This window comes from Dipteris shenzhenensis, chromosome 2 (assembly GCF_047967505.1).
Source record: "Dipteris shenzhenensis isolate YYH24624 ecotype China chromosome 2, Dip_SZ_1.0, whole genome shotgun sequence".
In the NCBI taxonomy this organism is placed as follows: Eukaryota; Viridiplantae; Streptophyta; class Polypodiopsida; order Gleicheniales; family Dipteridaceae; genus Dipteris; species Dipteris shenzhenensis.
In genome coordinates this window covers 62,494,226-62,501,028 of record NC_141597.1, presented here as the reverse complement: position 1 = coordinate 62,501,028, position 6,803 = coordinate 62,494,226, and positions in this window count along the sequence as shown.

Sequence of the window (6,803 nt, the reverse complement as noted above, 5' to 3'; positions counted from 1 at the left end):
GGGTCACTGTGTGTTGGTTGATTACTACTTCATCAGATGGGGTTTTTTCCAGGCTTCAATCCATTCTCTTGGAGAACTAGACTGGATCCTACTAAGTGCGGTTGGTTATTGTGGAAACCTAGTGCGCACTATTCCATGGAGTGCTGCCTTTAATCATCCTGACGAGGTTCTTCAATATGAGTGTACACTTTCCTCATATGAAGTTGAGAGTATCACCTTGATACTTGGAAGAGTTCTCTATATCCTGTCCATACAACCCAAGAGGTCTTCACCAAAGGTATGCATTCTATGGAATAGGAGGAAAAGCCCCTGAAAGGACTTCCGCCCAACCGATGGAAATTATTTATGGAAGTTCTCTATATCCCGTCGATACAACCCAAGAGGTCTTCACCGAAGGTATGCATTCCATGGGATAGGAGGAAAAACTCCCCAAAAGGACCTCTGTTGTTTATGGAAGTTCATTTGGGATGTTTCCTTATGCATATTACCTATGCAAAAGAGCTGGTCAATTTGCAAGGGATTGCCCTACTAGAGTTGGCTCTATGGTTGAAAAACCCAAATCTTCCACTAAAGCATGTAATGCAAAGGTTGACCGTAAGAAAGGAGAAGGGAATACCCCTGTGGTCAGGCAAAGTGTTATGTGTATTTATTTTTCACCCTACTTGTTAGGATTGTTGGTAATCAGTGAGTGACTACGTGTAAGCAAAGTATTAGGTAGAAGCGCACCAGACATGGCGAGGGTTCTATCTATGCTTTGTGTGTTTAGTTGGGGATGCTTAACTAGACATGAACATTTTTGCCATTTAGTATCATGGGTGATTCCATCTGTAAATACTAAAATCAATGGTGTATGTTTATTTGACCATACAATGGTGTGATGCCACGTTAATGTGTTTATAGATGTTTGATTATAAACAATAACATTAGAATTGATTAATGTGAGCCACACACCTAGGGGGGGAGATTGTACCCAATGCTTGTCCTTTGTCTTCTTCTTGCTCATAGATTTTCGCGTCCTTTGTATTTGATACTATTATTTGGTAATGTTAAATTTCCCTTCCGTAATAGTGGTATCAAAGCTTTGGTACGCTCTTTGAGGGTGAGGATTATGGAGTACTTGAGTTGAGGTGGATTGGGAAGAGAGCCTAGAAGGAATCAACATCTCAAAACCCAAGGGAGGTAAAGAGAGTGGTCAAAAAGGGGAGTTTGAGAAACTTTGTGAGCTAAGGTTGTTCAAAACAAAGAAAGGAGATGAATTTTGCAACAGGGAGACGAAATCAAGCCGCGCCATCACTACTTGCTTACTCTTGTCTCACCCAAGCTACCCCTAAATCAATACAAAGGTCCCTGGGCCTCTTCTGGAGCTTCTTCCTCAGCCAAAATGCTGAAATTTCTGAGAGTACTCTCAACGGAAGTGGAACGGAAGAGGGAGAGAGAGACAGAGAGCCACATAAGTTTTTGGTGGGTGCAGAACACCCTAATCTTCTTTTTCATTCATTTATATATGTGTTTGAGTATTGTACATAACTGGGGTAAAGGCACAGTGACCTTTAACGCCCACAACCTCCCACTTAAAGGACAATGTGAGTGCGAATGATGAGCAACATAGAAGTTTTAGGACCTCTTAAGTCCACCGGAGCTGACAGATCTCCAAATAGTTGCTCCAAACTTGAGTTCCAACACTCGGGCAGAAAAACATAGAAACTAACACAGTGAGTCAGAAATCTAATGAAATGATCCCAAATTCAAGAATGAAGGTGTTTCCAAGCTCCTGAAGTGAAATGGACACCAAAAGCAAGCAATAGTTGCCTCTACAAGTCAATACAGAGTCTCTGTTGTCGAACGGAATAGGGAAAAGCTTTAAAAATGACTTTAAAAAAAAAAAACACTTAATAGGCTCTCAAAACCACTTTGTCAAACCAAAGTGACTTTTCCAAAGGTTCCTTCAAGGTCTCTATGCACTCGGAGGCAAGTAAAGTCACCCACAAAGCTTCCCACAGAGCTTCTCCTTCCTCCCACAGAGCTGCTGAGCTTCCAGGCATTCACACACACTCAGCTAGATCACCCAGGCTCTGATACCAGTTGAGAGTGGTCTCAATGGAAGCGGAACGAAAGAGGGAGAGAGAGAAACAAGAGCCACACAAGTTTTTGGTGGGTGCAGAACACCCTAATCTTCTTTTTCATTCATTTATATATGTGTTTGAGTATTGTACATAACTGGGGTAAAGGCACTGTGACCTTTAACCCCCACAATTTCATTTCAGCTTGCTCAAGCAAATAGAAAAACTAGCCCCTTGCATCAAGGAAGAAGGTGATAAGCTCAAGTCATTCGGTGATCGATTGCCTTCCCGAGTTGGTTATTTCGAGCAAATTAGTGGGTCTGATCACCGCTTATCAAGAGAAAAACGTCATAGTTTGAAGAAGAAGGAGATGAGTGCAGTGGCCTTCAAGATAAGTGCTCAAATCTATCCCGAAAGGTTTTGGCAAATACTTATTCATCTTTTGTCATTTGATAAGATTTCAAAAAGGGAGCAAAAGAGGAAGTTTGTATCAAGCTTTCGATCTAAAATCAAGGCAGAGATCAATGTGTTCAACCCACATTCATTGAGTTTTGGAATATCACTCGCAATGCATTGTGAAAGGAAAAATGGTGTTCCTAAAGAAGGTGAGACTCAACGACGGCCATTTGTACCATTTCTAAAGAAGGACAAGAAGTTCAAAGGTAAGCCATACTCTAGGTTTGCTCCTACAAATGTCAAAAAGGTACAGGATGGTCACAACCAGTCAAATGGAGAAAAAGGCTCAATTAAGAAGGTTGTTACTTGCTATCAATGCCATAAGGAGGGACACTACACCAACAATCGCCTCGAAAAGCAGAAAGCTCCATTAGCAAAAGTCAACATGATCGATGACGATGATACTAAGCAAGAGGGTAACTCATCCCCAAGATTTCCAAGTAAGTATTTTCCAAATTCATTGTTGAAAATGAAAGGAAAAAATTGTGGTAAAGATATCGCAATTTTGCATGATGATGGAAGCTCGCATGACTTTATTTCTGAAAGAATGGTTGGAATGTTAAATCTTAATGCTTCACCCACTCATTATAAAGTCAAAGCAACTTTCATAGGAACTAAATATAAGTGTGTCAAAGAAGTTAAGAATTTGGAAATTCGTATTGGTCCTTATCAAGAGAAAATAAAATTTCTATTGGCACCCCTTCAAGGGAAGGATGTCATTTTAGGAATGCCACGGAGACACCAGTACAATCATGATATTGATTATAATTGTCATCAAATACAAATTGTAAAAGACAAAGAGGAATTATGTCTTAAGGGTCTAATTGAAAATGAGATGAGTCCATTGTTGAATCATACACAAGCAAAAAGAGCCTTAAGAAAGAAAGAAAAAGTTTACTTGGTTCTCGTTCATTCCATCACTACCACTTAAGAAAAATCTAATAAGCTAAATGTTTTATGGAAGAATTACCACCTGGTCTACTAGCATCTAGGCCTGAGGATCATAAAATAGATATCCTTCTTGGTTATTCACCTCCTTGTCGTGCTTCTTGTAGAGTAAACATAATGGAACAAAAAGAAATTCAATGACAAATAGAATAACTTTTGGAAAGAAAGTTAGTAAGACCAAGTAGTTCCCCATATGGTGTACCAGTCCTCCTTGTTAAAAAGAAAAATAGAACATTTAGAATGTGTGTGGACTATAGAGCACTTAATAAAATCACTGTAAAGAATCGCTACCCGATTCTAAGAGTTGATGATCTCTTGCTTTAATGCATAAGAGGGCCTTGTTTGCTACCTCATCATGAGCTAGACCCTAGTGAGTTGAAACATGCATGGCCTACATGACTTGGTATCCAGTAGCCATAGAAATTGATTTTTTGACAAGAGCTATAGTGAGATTTGGTGTGTCATTCTATTGACACTCTTATAATTCAAGTGCACATGCTCTGATCCTCAAATATCAGATGGTGTTACCACATCTCTCAAGGTGAGGGCCAAATATTTGGTCCCTATCAATAGACAAAAGTGGGAGGATGTGTACGTCAATTTCTAGGCCATGACGACAGATGTTTATGATGATCAAGGTGAGCTCATAGGAGGATGGGCAGTTTGGATTGGATTCAAGGTGGGGAAATTTAGGATTGGAACCTTGGAAGCAGAGACCAATGTTATGAAGGTAGCTCATCAAGTGCCTCTCGTATGGATCATTTTAGAAGAGACTTTGACAATCTAGAGTTTGCAACAAGGAGGATCCTTTTTTTAACAATGGCCCCATTAAAGCATAGTATGCAAGAGCAATTCATCTTTGCAATAATATTCAAGGTCTATGGTAGGATTCAGACTTTTCTAGACTCCCTATAGGAGCCTCATTAACTCATATGGTCACATGTGGCATGAGGGCCTACCTAAACACCTTACAAGATTGAAGGTTTGGAGTGGCTGATGCACATAAGAAGGGGCTACAAGTATCAAGCTTGGACAATAGTATCAAATCAATCCCCAATAGTGCTTCACCTAGATTAGCCATGGCATGGACTCCTCAGAAGGGGGTGCAAATCTTGATGCCTTGTCATTACAAGTGGAGGGTGTACAACATGCCATAGTAAAGATCTAGTAGTAGCCAATCATACCACTCCAAGATGGTTGGGAAAGCTAGATAACAATACTGATCCAAAGAAGTAGTAAGCAGTTTACACCCACAAGCACTACAGAGGTAGCATACCCTTCATGAGACGGATAGAACACTAAGGCATGATTTGTCTCACATAGAGAGAATTAGGGAGTAGAAATTACGAATAAGTATGAGAGCATGTGCCTGCCCTTCAATTAAGAGAGATCTATAGAGTAGAGTACTCTTGCCACTCCTCCATGGCATGCTAGGTTTAGCAATGGGATAGGATGACTATGTAGTTTCTTTGGACCACTAGCCCATGGTCACTAGGGACCCAACTCCAATTGTAATGAAGGTGGCCAAATACACTCAAAGCCTGAATGGGTTCTAGAAATGACTACATCCTTCTACCACTATTTGTCCCAATCAGAGGAGAAGACCCACATTCTTTTTGTAGTCTTCTAGAGCATGGGTAGATAGTTGGATACCTTGTTCATAGATGAAGAGTTTGTGGATCCCTCCCATTAAGTGAGGATCTTGTGGAGGCCCTCTCATTAGACAATTGCCTAGGAAAGTATGGACTAAACCAAATTTCTTGAGGTGCTTTTGAGAGTGCATTCATGCTTCCCTTGGATGGCCTTTTTGATTTTGGTTCTCTCCCCTAGTCGCTCAATCCTTGCAATTGGATTTTCTTGATCCCAAAGGGGAAGATAATTTTGATATCCAACAGTGATTCTAAATCACCCTTTGGGATAGTACTTAAAAGATCTTAGCCAATGTCTTGAGTTTGTGGCTCTATCCCCATCTTGCCAATGTCATCCATGACACTCATAGAAGTCTTGTTTAGGAGCACAACATCCTAGACAATATCTTCTCCATTTGGGAGGTTGTGGAATGGGAATAGAGGAGTCTTAGACTATTCACAATCCTTATCTTGGACTTTGAGAAGGCTTACTATAGGTGGAGCATCCTTTTTTAGAGAGCACTATGAGGAGGATGGGTTTCTTAGAGTGATTGGATTTGGGGAGTTGTGGCCCTATATATGAGGAGCACCAATTTGATGCTTATCATGGGCCATAAAAAGGAGGCCTTCTCCCTTTCACACTTGGTGTAGTAGGGATACCCTCTAACTTCTTTCGTTTTCGTCCTCATGGCCATGAGGCTTTGGGGTACCTTGTGCACTCCTAGATGGCTAGCCTTATTACGATGCACTTGTTGATCCATCAAGAGGATGAGCTTCTAGACTCAAAGTTTGTAAATGACACAACCCTTTTTATGGAGGGAACAGTAGAGATCCTAGACAAAGGTCGGGGTGCCCTTAAAATGTGCCTTCCAGGCATCTATGGCCAAGATCAAGTGGACCAAATCAGTCGGCTTCCTCACAACAGATGAGGAGATTTAGGATATCATGAGCTGGGGCCCCACTCTCAGCTTTTATTGGATTCCGTGATGCTACATAGTGAGGCAGCTTGGATGCTAGGTGGGCATTGATATTTAATGATGAATAGTTTGACCTTATGCTAGATATTGTGCAACACAAGATTTTGTATTGACTTCCCTAGTGGGGTGGGCCCTTGTGGTCAACCTGGTCCTCTTGACCATAGCCTAGTACACAGCCCCTTGCTAGTGTTTTTCATAGAGGATGCATGATGAGGATTCTACATAGGTTGTGGTAGTGGTTGTTTTAGGAGGGACTCATTCAATCCATCCCTTGGTGCAAAGAGGCATTTGAACACCACCAAATTCTATGGCATTTGGAGGTTTAGGATTAGCAAGGGAATAGAGGATGTAGATTGATTGGGCATAACAGGATAGTGGCCTAATTAGTTGTTTTAGAGCTCACCACTAATATTGATGCACAAGTGAGAGATTTCTTCCATGAGGTGGTAGGCACACAAATGGTAGAGATTGACTTTGCCATCCTTGAGTCTTAGATGGATGGACTTCGTAGAGCGTCAACTCCCCACGTTGGTATGGGTAGTTCTCGAGGATAGGGGCGTCCCTAAAGATCTAGTATCTACATTAAGCCCTTGGATCCTCTTGTTCCAAGCATTATAGCTTGGGTATAAGGTGGCTTCTCTAGCTAGAGTCTAATGGAGACCCAGATATGGAGGGGTCCTTAGACTTAGTTAAGTGCTAGAGGATCAGAGTATTCGGTTGGTTGGGTAAGGATT